Source organism: Podarcis erhardii (assembly GCF_964252035.2).
Source record: "Podarcis erhardii genome assembly, chromosome: W".
NCBI lineage: Eukaryota > Metazoa > Chordata > Lepidosauria > Squamata > Lacertidae > Podarcis > Podarcis erhardii.
Window position 1 is genome coordinate 26,523,260 of NC_138506.1, and position 10,855 is coordinate 26,534,114.

Below are 10,855 nucleotides of genomic sequence, written 5' to 3' on the forward strand. Positions count from 1 at the left end.
TCCTCCCCTTCGCTCTCCGTTTCCTCTCTCCCCTGTGTCTCTGCTCCTGAGCCCCTGACATTAGCCAAACCTCATGTCCACAGCTGCATATTCAGTAAGCTTTGGGGTGAACTGCAGATCCGGAGTGGGAGGATTACTAGCTGCATATTAATAGGGGGAGGGGGAGCTTGGATTTGGGGTGCGAGCAATTTGTTTTTTGTTTTCCCACTTGAGATGCTTGCTGTGGCTAGGGCCGGGCGATACGTCAATATAGATATATTTTCAAATCAGCTTCAAGTCTAGATAGTGAGACTGGTTTCATAATTTCTGATCTGGCAATTTATTGCGAATCATGATGTGTGTGTGTACTATGCAAAAAACACCAGATGGGGGGGAAACTGTGAAGCCAGACAATGCTTCTCGAGATTCCTGCAGCCCCTGTGGACTCTGCCGGTTCAGCTTTCCCCTGCCCTCCTGCAGGGGGCAGCAGAAATCACAATGCGGGGGAAACCGTGAAGCCAGCCAATGCCTCTACATAGCTCCATCTTATTTCAGACATCATGATATATTGGTGTATTGCAGTGTTTAGCTAGTGATATATCACCGTGTTGAAAGCCAGCTATCGCCCAGCCCTAGTTGTGGCCTCAGAGGGCAAGACTTGTCCACCCAGCTGGAGCAAGGAAAGAATGCACACAGGCACACATTCTGTCAGGCTCTCATGCCAGTCCCGCTTGTCATTGGACCTCCAGGAGAAGCAGTTTCTGGATATCGTACCCCAGGATGGTGATGACTCCACTGAGCGGCCAAGGAGATCTGGCTTTTGGTGGACCACCTCTTCAAGAATGCCTGCCACCAGGTGAGCTGAGGGGGACGGTACCATTGAAAGGATGGGTGTGGGCTGGAATCCAGTACCAGTTTTGGGGTGTGCAGGTTACAAACGCCACAATGGATTTATATCTTAGCTACCGATTCGCTCTTACAAACTCCTGCTGTGAGAATAGTGGCACCTTGGTGGAGGAAGACACAAGATTTACCCACCCGGGAAGAATGGCAGATGAAGTTGATGGACTATATGGAATAGGCAGAAATGACTGGCAGAATCCGAGACCAGGGAGAAGAGTTGGTGGAAGAAGATTGGAAAAAAATTAACGATTATTTACAGAAATAAAAGGCGAAAGATTTATACGATCTGAGGTGAAACCAGAGTATTTACAGAAATAGGACTTCCGGTGGAGCGCGGAACCGATCGCAGGCGAGGGTTCTTTCTGCGGAGGAAACCCTAGCTGTTTCGCCTAAAATAGGAGGTTTTTAGGGCGCCAAAACCTCCCGTTTAAACCTCTGGTGGGTGTCCAGAGGTCCAGGTGCTCGGCAGTGCCAAGCAGCCGTTCGTCCGGTCGTCAGGTAACCTTTGTAAAAAGGTGTAGAGTGCGACGGAACGAGCGGTAGGCAGTTGAGCAGCCATTACAGCGGCAATTTCAACGGCGACTCAGCGAAGCCCCGAGCCTGCGAGGGATAGCGCTCCGCTCTCGATATAAAGAAACTCGGACCCGTAAAATAGATATTTATATTAATAACGAGTGGGTCAACAAGGAAGTTTCCGAGTGACAGGAGGGAAATTCGAGTTCGGTGGTGGTTTTGACTTCATTTAAAAAGACGCAGCGCGGCGAGCAGAGCCTAAAGAGAAAGTAAGTTGCCGCTAGCGGTTACTGTTTCCGTCTCCCTCAGGACTTATAAGTTAAAAGTTTAAAAAGAAACCCTTTCTTTCTAAAGGAAAGGGGGGAGTCAAGAGGGAGCAGAGAAGAGGCGTGATAGAGGGGAACCCAGTCTCTAGAGTGTAGGAGACCCCGGAAAATATAGAGAAGATCGACGTTTAGAACCCTGTGGAAAAGTTAAACAGTGAGAAGACTCTCCGACGCCATATTAATTGCGGAGGAAAGGACGGAGCTGCAGACGCCATATCTAAGTGGCTTTAAAAAAAAGGAAAAACGTTTAACTTTGGGGGTATAAAACATCATAAAATAACCCCTAGCGTTGGGGGGCTACCTCACCCTACTACCTTATGTTTGCTGTGTGGCCACTCTTCTTCCACTTTTTTTTTTTTTTTTTTTTTGGTTCGGAAAGCTAAATAAGAAACTCTCTCGGGGGCGAAAATAGACCATCTATCACGAAGGTAGGTGCTTAACACTGCACTGCCTTATTTGATAACTGAGGAAATTTCCAGCTGAGTTTCTCCTGGACTTTCTTTTTTTTTTCTTTTTTTCTTTTTTTGGACTACCGGTAAAGCGATAGCTTTGCAGAAATCTCACTTTACTTGCTGGACTAATATCTCTGAATACGAATGTTTATTAGTAAAGAACAGGTAACTTGAAAACAGTTAATATATTAAAATTGATATCTAAATTTGGACTATATATGAAGCTTTAAGTACTGCCGTCATATTGCTTTTTATCATCATTATTGGGACTGGCACGGACTCATAAATCCATAAAGAAGGTCCACGGTCATTAAGACCCCGGTTGGATTAGCCCGAATAGGGGCAAGAAGATCCCGGTTGGATTAGCCCGAATAGGGGCAAGAAGACTACAAATTGACTATTTTTAAGAATCAGCGATCATACAACTTACCTTGACATTGGGGGGGGGCTAGAGATAACAGACCAAATACTATAAATAGAGGGGAACTGGAGGCACTATTCCGTGCTCTGGCTTTTTTGATTTGGTTTTCTTTTTGACTTCTACTATTAGTAGTTATGTTCTCTATTATTGGCATATGATGGCAGATGTTTGAGACTCGATATATGCTCATTGGTGGTCAAATATAGTATTTGTAATTAGTAAGGATAAGAATATTAGACAGGTATAGTTTAGAGGAATATTTGTTATTCAGAGACCAGTGATAATGTCATACAATCAAAAAAAAGGGACGGAGGGGGGAACCCCAACAGATAGGAGAGCATCAAAACAAGAAACAGAATTTAGAACAGAAATATTGAGGATGTTTGCAGAAATAAAGCAAAGTGAGAAAAATTTAGAGACAAAATTAGAACAGGTAGACAACAAAATTGGAAAAATGGACAAGAAAATCGAGGAGACAGTAAGCGAGCTTAAAGGACAGATTAAAGAAGTTGCAAAAAGAGTAGACGAGGGATTTAAAAAGACTAAACAGGAAATGAAAGAAATGAAAAGAGAAGAAGAAAAAATGAAAAATGAAATAGCAGATTTAAGTAAAACACAGGAAGAATTAAAAGATTCTATTGCGATGAATGAATTAAAACAAAGAGAAGTGAACTTAAGATTTAGACAGATCCCGGAACTACAAAATGAAAATATAAAGGAAAGATTAATAAAAGAGATAGCACAATGGATGGAGTTAGAGGAGGAGGAGGTGGCAAAGACAATACAAAATGCCTACAGGATGAAAATTAAGTCAAGTAAAGTAAAGAGATTTCCTGGGGATTGCCTAATCACATTTAAAGATAGAGAGATGAGAAATTTGATTCTACAGAGGAACAGAGAGAAGAGACTGTACATTGACGGGAACTACGTAATTATTTTCAAAGATATACCTATAAGACTCCTGAAACGGAGAGAATCTTATAAACCACTGGTGCAACTGCTTAAAAAAAACAGGATAGATTTCCGCTGGGAATTTCCGGAGGGCGTCTCTTTTTTCTATAAAGGAGTCAAAAGAAGATTAACAAGCCCAGAGGAAATAGGAAAGTTTACCAGAAGATACAAAGAACTTCAACAAGGAGAGGAGGAACTGAAAGGAGCTGAAGGTGGAACAAGACAGAGGGAGGACTCAGAGCTGGGAGAAGAGGAAGAACAGATTAGAAGAAAGTTGGAGGAAGACGAAGAAGAGGAAGAAGAAGAAGAAACAGAAAGGCTTTAGCTAAAAACTTAAACTTAAACCCAAATCTAATTAGTGGTTAACTCTTTAAAAAAAAAAAAAATGACACTAAAATTATGGAGTTGGAACATCAATGGGATGAACGATAAGAAGAAACGGAACGGTATTGAGCATATATTAAAAAAGAAAAACCTAGATGTCATATGCCTTCAAGAGACACATGTGGCTAAGAAACACAGGAAAATTTTGATCAATAGGAGGCTAGGGAATGAATTTATCTCCTCAGATAAAGAGAAAAAAAGGGGAGTAGTACTCTATATTAAAAATAAAATCGAAGCTCACCAACTATTTAAGGATGAGGAAGGGAGAATAATTGCGGTGCGCATTCGCTGGCAAGGTGAAACAATGATAATAGTAGGGATTTATGCACCTAATGGAAATAAGACACAATTTTTTAGCTCATTGGAAGAAAAGTTATTTGAATATGCGGACCAGAAAATTATTATAATGGGAGACATGAATGATGTGACCTCTACTGAAATGGACAGATTAAGAAAATCAAAGAACAATGAAGGAAAACTTCCCAAGACCTTTTTTACGTTGATTAAAAATTATAACTTAATAGATATATGGAGGTTGAAACACCCCCTAGAGAAACAATTCACTTATCATTCGGAACCGAATCAGTCGTTTTCAAGACTTGACCAAATATGGATATCGAGTGAGCTGACACCAAGAATAAAGAAAATTGAAATTCAGGCCAAAGTTATATCAGACCATAACCCAATAGAAATGGAGATGAAGGGAGTAGAAGAACGGACTTTTAGATGGAGACTAAATGATAATCTATGGGATGATCAAAAATTTACTGAAAGAATACGGAAGAAATTAGCGGAATACTTTTTGGATAACTTAGATAAAGGGGTGAAAACAAGTACGGTGTGGGATGCAAGTAAAGCTGTAATGAGGGGCCTCTTCATCCAACAAAACGCATTGAAAAACAAGATTAAGGAAAAGAGGTCAAAAGAGATTTTGGGACAGATTATGGACTATGAACAAAAACTGATTAAAAAACCAAACAACGAAAAGATAATGCAGGAAATAAAATCCCTTCAAACGCAATTCGCAATGATAATTAATAAGGAGGTTGAGTGGAATATCAAAAGATTAAGACAAAAAAACTTTGAATATGCAAATAAGTCAGGAAAATGGCTTGCGTGGCAAGTCAAAAAAAGGAAAGAGCAAAATACAATTAGTAAAATAATAATAAATGGAAAAGAAACAACTGATTCGAAAGAAATTAGAAAAGGATTTCAGGATTTCTATGAGCAACTGTATAGGTTCAAGGAAAGGAACAATAAGAGAAAAATAGAAAGATACCTAAAAGAAAAGATGGTGAAGAAGATGTCATCAGATCAAAGAGAACAGCTAAATGTCCCAATTCGTAGAGAAGAGGTAGAAGAAGTGATAAAAGAATTAAAAAGAGGAAAGGCCCCGGGCCCAGATGGGTTTACTTCAAGTTACTATAAAGAAATGAAAGATACGTTAATGACGCCGCTAACTGATGTAATGAATAACATCTTGACAGGAAAAGACATCCCTGGCTCCTGGAAAGAGGCCCTTATCACAATCATCCCAAAACAAGACTCGGACCTAACTCAAATCAAGAACTATAGACCCATCTCCCTATTAAATACGGACTATAAAATATTCGCCGGAGTTTTGGCTAAAAGATTAAAAAAGATATTAATAAAGTTGATACATGAAGACCAAGCGGGCTTTCTTCCTGGAAGGTTTATAAGAAACAATACGAGAAATATAGTTAACATCATTGAGTACCTTTCTGATAGATGTGACAAACCAGCAAGTTTAATTTTCTTAGACGCGGAGAAAGCCTTCGATAATGTAATTTGGGAATTTATGTTAAAGAATTTGGAAGCTATGGAGGTGGGACAAAAGTTCTTAAATGGGATAAAGGCAATTTACACAGAGCAGAAGGCGAGATTGATAATTAATAATGTGATTACTGAGGATATAAAAATATGTAAAGGAACGAGGCAGGGCTGCCCGCTCTCGCCTCTGCTCTTTATAACGGTTTTGGAGGTGTTACTGAATGCAATCAGACAAAACAAACAAATTAAAGGGGTAACTTTAGGCCTTAATGAGTATAAGGTTAAAGCCTATGCAGATGATGTGGTCTTAACGGTGGAAGAACCTATAGAAAGTATAAGGGCGTTTCTGGACAAGGTCGAACAATTCGGGAATCTTGCAGGTTTCAAATTGAATAAGAGTAAGACCAAGATGATTATTAAAAATATGGAGCAAGATAAGGTTACAACACTGCAACAACAAACTGAAATTGAGGTTGTCAGAAAGATAAAATATTTAGGTATCTGGATTACCAACAAAAACATCGACCTATACCAAAATAACTATGTACCGGTGTGGAATAAAATTAAAAAAGATCTGACGCTCTGGACCAGGATGAAACTATCATTCTGGGGAAGAATCTCCACGGTGAAGATGATGCTGCTACCCAGGTTGTTGTTCCTGTTCCAAACACTGCCCATTTTAAAAGGAACAAAGGACTTCAAAGAATGGCAAAAAGCGATTTCCAGATATGTCTGGGAGGGGAAGAAACCAAGAATTAAATTTAAGTTGTTAACAGACGCAATAGAAAGAGGGGGCTTCGCCTTACCAGACATGAGACTTTATTACGAAGCAGCATGTCTGTGTTGGTTAAAAGATTGGGTAAAGTTAGAGAACAAAGAGTTATTAGATCTGGAGGGGTACAACAACAGGTTTGGGTGGCACGCGTATTTATGGAAGGATAAAAAGAGAGTGCATAGGGGATTCGGTAGCCACATCTTTAAAGGACCATTAATAGAGGTTTGGGACAGATATAAAAATATATTAGAACCAAGAACACCACACTGGTTGTCCCCACAGGAGATGATAGGTGTAAAGAAAGTTAACATGAAGGAAAAATGGGGGAAGTATGAAGATATGGTTGTTTATGAAGGAGAGAAGTGGAAAGTTAAACCATACGACCAGGTCAAAATGCTCACACAAGGCTGGCTGCATTACTTCCAGATAAATGAGATGTTTAAAACAGAGGTGAAGGAAAGAGGATACGTAGAAAAAGAATCAATATTCCAAAAAGAGATAATAAATAGTGATTACAAAAACCTTTCCAAAATGTATAAACTACTGCTGGAGTGGAATACGAAGGATGAGGAAGTGAAGTCAGTGATGGTACAATGGGCAAGGGATTTAAGGTATAACATCCAAATGGAAGATTGGGAAAAGCTGTGGAGAATGAATATAAAGTTTACAGCCTGTACACTACTAAAAGAAAATGTAATGAAGATGCAATACAGGTGGTATATGACTCCTGTAAAATTAGCTAAGATGTATAAGATAGACAATAAGTGTTGGAAGTGTAAACTTATGGAGGGGACGTTTTATCATCAATGGTGGGAGTGCAAGAAAGTTAAAAGCTTCTGGGAGGACGTATATAATGAACTGAAAAAGATGCTAGGTTACACTTTTGTAAAAAAACCAGAAGCTTTTCTACTTTGTATTATGGGAAAGGACATCAGGAGAAAGGATTGTAAACTATTCCAGTACGCGGTCACAGCAGCCAGAATTGTGATAGCCCAGAGGTGGAAGCAGGAAGAAATGCCAACAGTTGCAGAGTGGAGAGCAAAACTGACAGAGTATGCTGAGTTGGATAAATTGACAGGGAAATTAAGATACCTAAAAGATCAAAAGTTTATTGAAGATTGGGGGAAATTTGTGGGTTATCTGGAGAATAAATGTTTTGTAAATACAACGCTAGTGGGTTTTAAAGAGGCACTGTAAAGAACTAACAAGTATTGTTCAAATCGAAATAATGTATAAAGGGAGATATGTATGGCAATATGTAAGGATGGAATGTGTTTCAAAGACTCAAATTCGAAGGAATGTCAACGTCGCTGAAGGAAGTCAAAAATGAATGGAAAGTTCTGTATTTCGGATATATTGTATTTAGAATGAAATTAATAAAAAATTTTAAAATGCAAAAAAAAAATATATATATTTACAGAAATATTGTAAAACTAATGAGCTATAGAAAAATGGTGGAGTGAAGTTATATGGCTTTGGCAGAAATGTTATAAGGAACTAGGTGCAGTTAGATTGTTAATGTATTAAAGGGGGAAAAAAGGTTAGAATATGGAGTCTATTAACAGAGGAAGATGGAAAGGAATTGCTGAAACAGTTAATTGAAGTGGAATACAAAAAGGGAGGCGTGAGGAAGTCAATGAAACAAGTGAATGAAAGTTCAGATTGAAAATATTGGAAGTGTTTTTAATTGTTTTTGTTTTGTTTTGTTAATTCAATGTTTCATGTAGTGTTTTTGTCTTTGTTTTTTGTATTTTATTATATTGTCATGTTTAATTCTTTTTCTTTCTTTTTGTAATCTTTAAACTCTTAATAATTTATTTATTTTTTAATTTTTTTTAAAAAAAGAGAATAGTGGCACCTTGGTGGAGCGGCAGCGGGTGGGACATCCAGCATACGGTCTTCCTTAGAGCGGCTCAGAAGAACCCAAGTGTTCCCAACCATTGTCTGTCTCTCCCTAGCAAAGCGGCTCTCTGAGACTCGCCACTAGAAGAAGCGGGGAATGATTTCACTCTCCCATTGCCCCAAATCAGGAGAAGAGTAGTAGGAATGCTACTGTGGAAAGCAGGCGGGATACAATTCTCAGCCCTTGTGCCAGCTCTCTTGGTGATGGGCTTCTCTCCATTGTGCCATTCCTCGACCTCACATTATGCACCCCAAGGCTGGATTGTTCTTCATGCTATCCAGGATGTACCTCATCCCTTCCTAACGCATGGGTGATACTCTGCTTCAGGAGGACCTCTTCCAGACGCCGGGGACGCAGGACGAGCTGCAGGAGATAACTGAGTGCCTGGACACCAGCATTCCCGAGACGATCCGTATCCTCTTTGGGGGGCATTGTTGGGGAGCAGGGCTGCTTGGTGGTTTTCTTTTGCCCTTGGCTGGAGTGGACCTCACTTTTATATACCTGGTGGCTTAGGTTCCTAGGCCACCCCACCCTTAAGGCTCTGGGACACAGCACAATGAAATGCCCACAGTCAAGTCCAGTCATGCATCCAAACATCTTCACAGCTTTAACCCCCATTTGAAAACATCAGCCTGGCTAGATAGAGCAGAGGTGGGGAACCTTGACAGGCCCGCAAGCCCCACTTCTAGCATCATACGTGGTGTCAGGTGTGGAGACAGGTAAAGGCATGGCTGCAAAGGAGCTTCAAGGGCGCGTTCAATTGTTCTTTGGCAAGCAGGGTTTCTTGACCGCACTTTTGGAGTTGACCACCAGTATTTGTTGTTTGGATTGAAACCATGCCTGCAGAAGGACATTTCCTCGGCAGATCAGCTTTGCAGGCAGCTTCGTCAAGAGGGGAGGTGTGGGATAATTACAGTGGGATGGCTCAGCTGGTAGAGCGTGACACTCTTAATCTCAGGGCTGCGGGTTCAAGGTCCACCTTGAAAGGGGGAACTTGCAAGGTGGGCCCAGATGTATAAGGACCAAGCTTCTTGCTTTGGACCAGCCTGGGAAGGAGGCAGGCTGCAGGTAACAGGACAGAACACTTCCCTTGCCAGGCTGTCAATAGCTGGCAGTGACCACTCGGTGGCCGAAGCTCTGCTCATCTTCCTGGAGGCAGTGCCAGAACCAGTCCTTTGCTATGAACTGTATCAGCGCTGCCTTGAGTGCTCACATGACAGCCACCTCTGTCGCCAGGTCGGCCCCAGAGCCCCATCTCTTCCTGGCTGGTCTGTGGTGTGTACAGAAGCATAGAATCAGAAGGGATTTCCAAAGTCATCTAGTCGAAATGTTGCCGCAAGTAACAGGAAATCCACTAAAACATCCCTGAAAGCCAGTAAACCGGCACACTGGCAGGAGGGCTAGTCTGGTCTGGGAAGCCTTGTTAACTGCAGAGGTTGCTGATGTCTCCTTCGATAACCATCCCTCTCGGTTGTGGAGGGGGGTGGGGTGCGCACATGTTGCCTTTTTGCTTTCTGACCAGGACTTGTAACAATAGCCCACCTGTTTCAGTGAACCTCGCTTGAATTTCCAACCCAGGAAGCGGCCATATACTGGGCCATCTAGCTCAGTATTGTCGAAATTGACAAGCAGTGGCTCTCCAGGATTTCAGACAAGGGATGTTCCCTACCCTCCTGGGAGATGCTGGGGGTGGAGCCTGAGACTTTCTGCATGAAAAGCAGGTGGTTTACTGCAGAGCTATGGCCCTTCCCCCAAGATATCTCAGTTGGTAGAGCATAAGACTCTTCATCTCAGTGTCCTGAGTTCAAGCCCCACCTTAGGCATTGCAGGGGGTTCGATTAGTTAACCCTTGTGGTCCCTTCCGACTCTACAGTTGTATTATTCCCCAAAGTTCCCAGCAGAGTTCTAGTCCGGTTACCATTTTAAACATTCTTTTTTTTATGCCAGGTCTAAACCTGCAAACATAACAAGTACACCGTGCTAGTGATCCATGCCCCTCCTCTAGCAAAGCTCTGCACTGAAACTCCAAACCGCCCCTCCCTGTCTTGCAGGTGATCTGCCAGTTGCCGCGGTCGCACCAGAACGTGTTCCGCTTCGTGGTGGCTTTCCTGCGGGAGCTGCTGAAATACTCTGAGAGCAACAACGTCAGTGGCAACATGAAGAAGAAGAAGAAGAAGAAGAAGAAGAAGAAGAAGAAGAAGAAGAAGAAGAAGAAGAAGAAGAAGAAGAGTTTGGATTTGATATCCCGCCTTTCACTCCCTTTAAGGAGTCTCAAAGCGGCTAACATTCTCCTTTCCCTTCCTCCCCCACAACAAACACTCTGTGAGGTGAGTGGGGCTGAGAGACTTCAGAGAAGTGTGACTGGCCCAAGGTCACCCAGCAGCTGCATGTGGAGGAGCGGAGACGCGAACCCGGTTCCCCAGATTAGGAGACTACCGCTCTTAACCACTACACCAC

General features: G+C 41.7%; 1 long non-coding RNA gene across 1 annotated transcript; it reads left to right on the top strand.

Moving 5' to 3' along the window:
- The first annotated feature begins 782 nt into the window (after positions 1 to 782).
- Positions 783 to 10,548, top strand: LOC309333261. Its single transcript, XR_014152425.1, has 4 exons — positions 783 to 835; positions 8,726 to 8,810; positions 9,507 to 9,634; positions 10,450 to 10,548. It is a non-coding gene; the product is annotated as an uncharacterized lncRNA (long non-coding RNA).
- Positions 10,549 to 10,855: the final 307 nt, after the last annotated feature.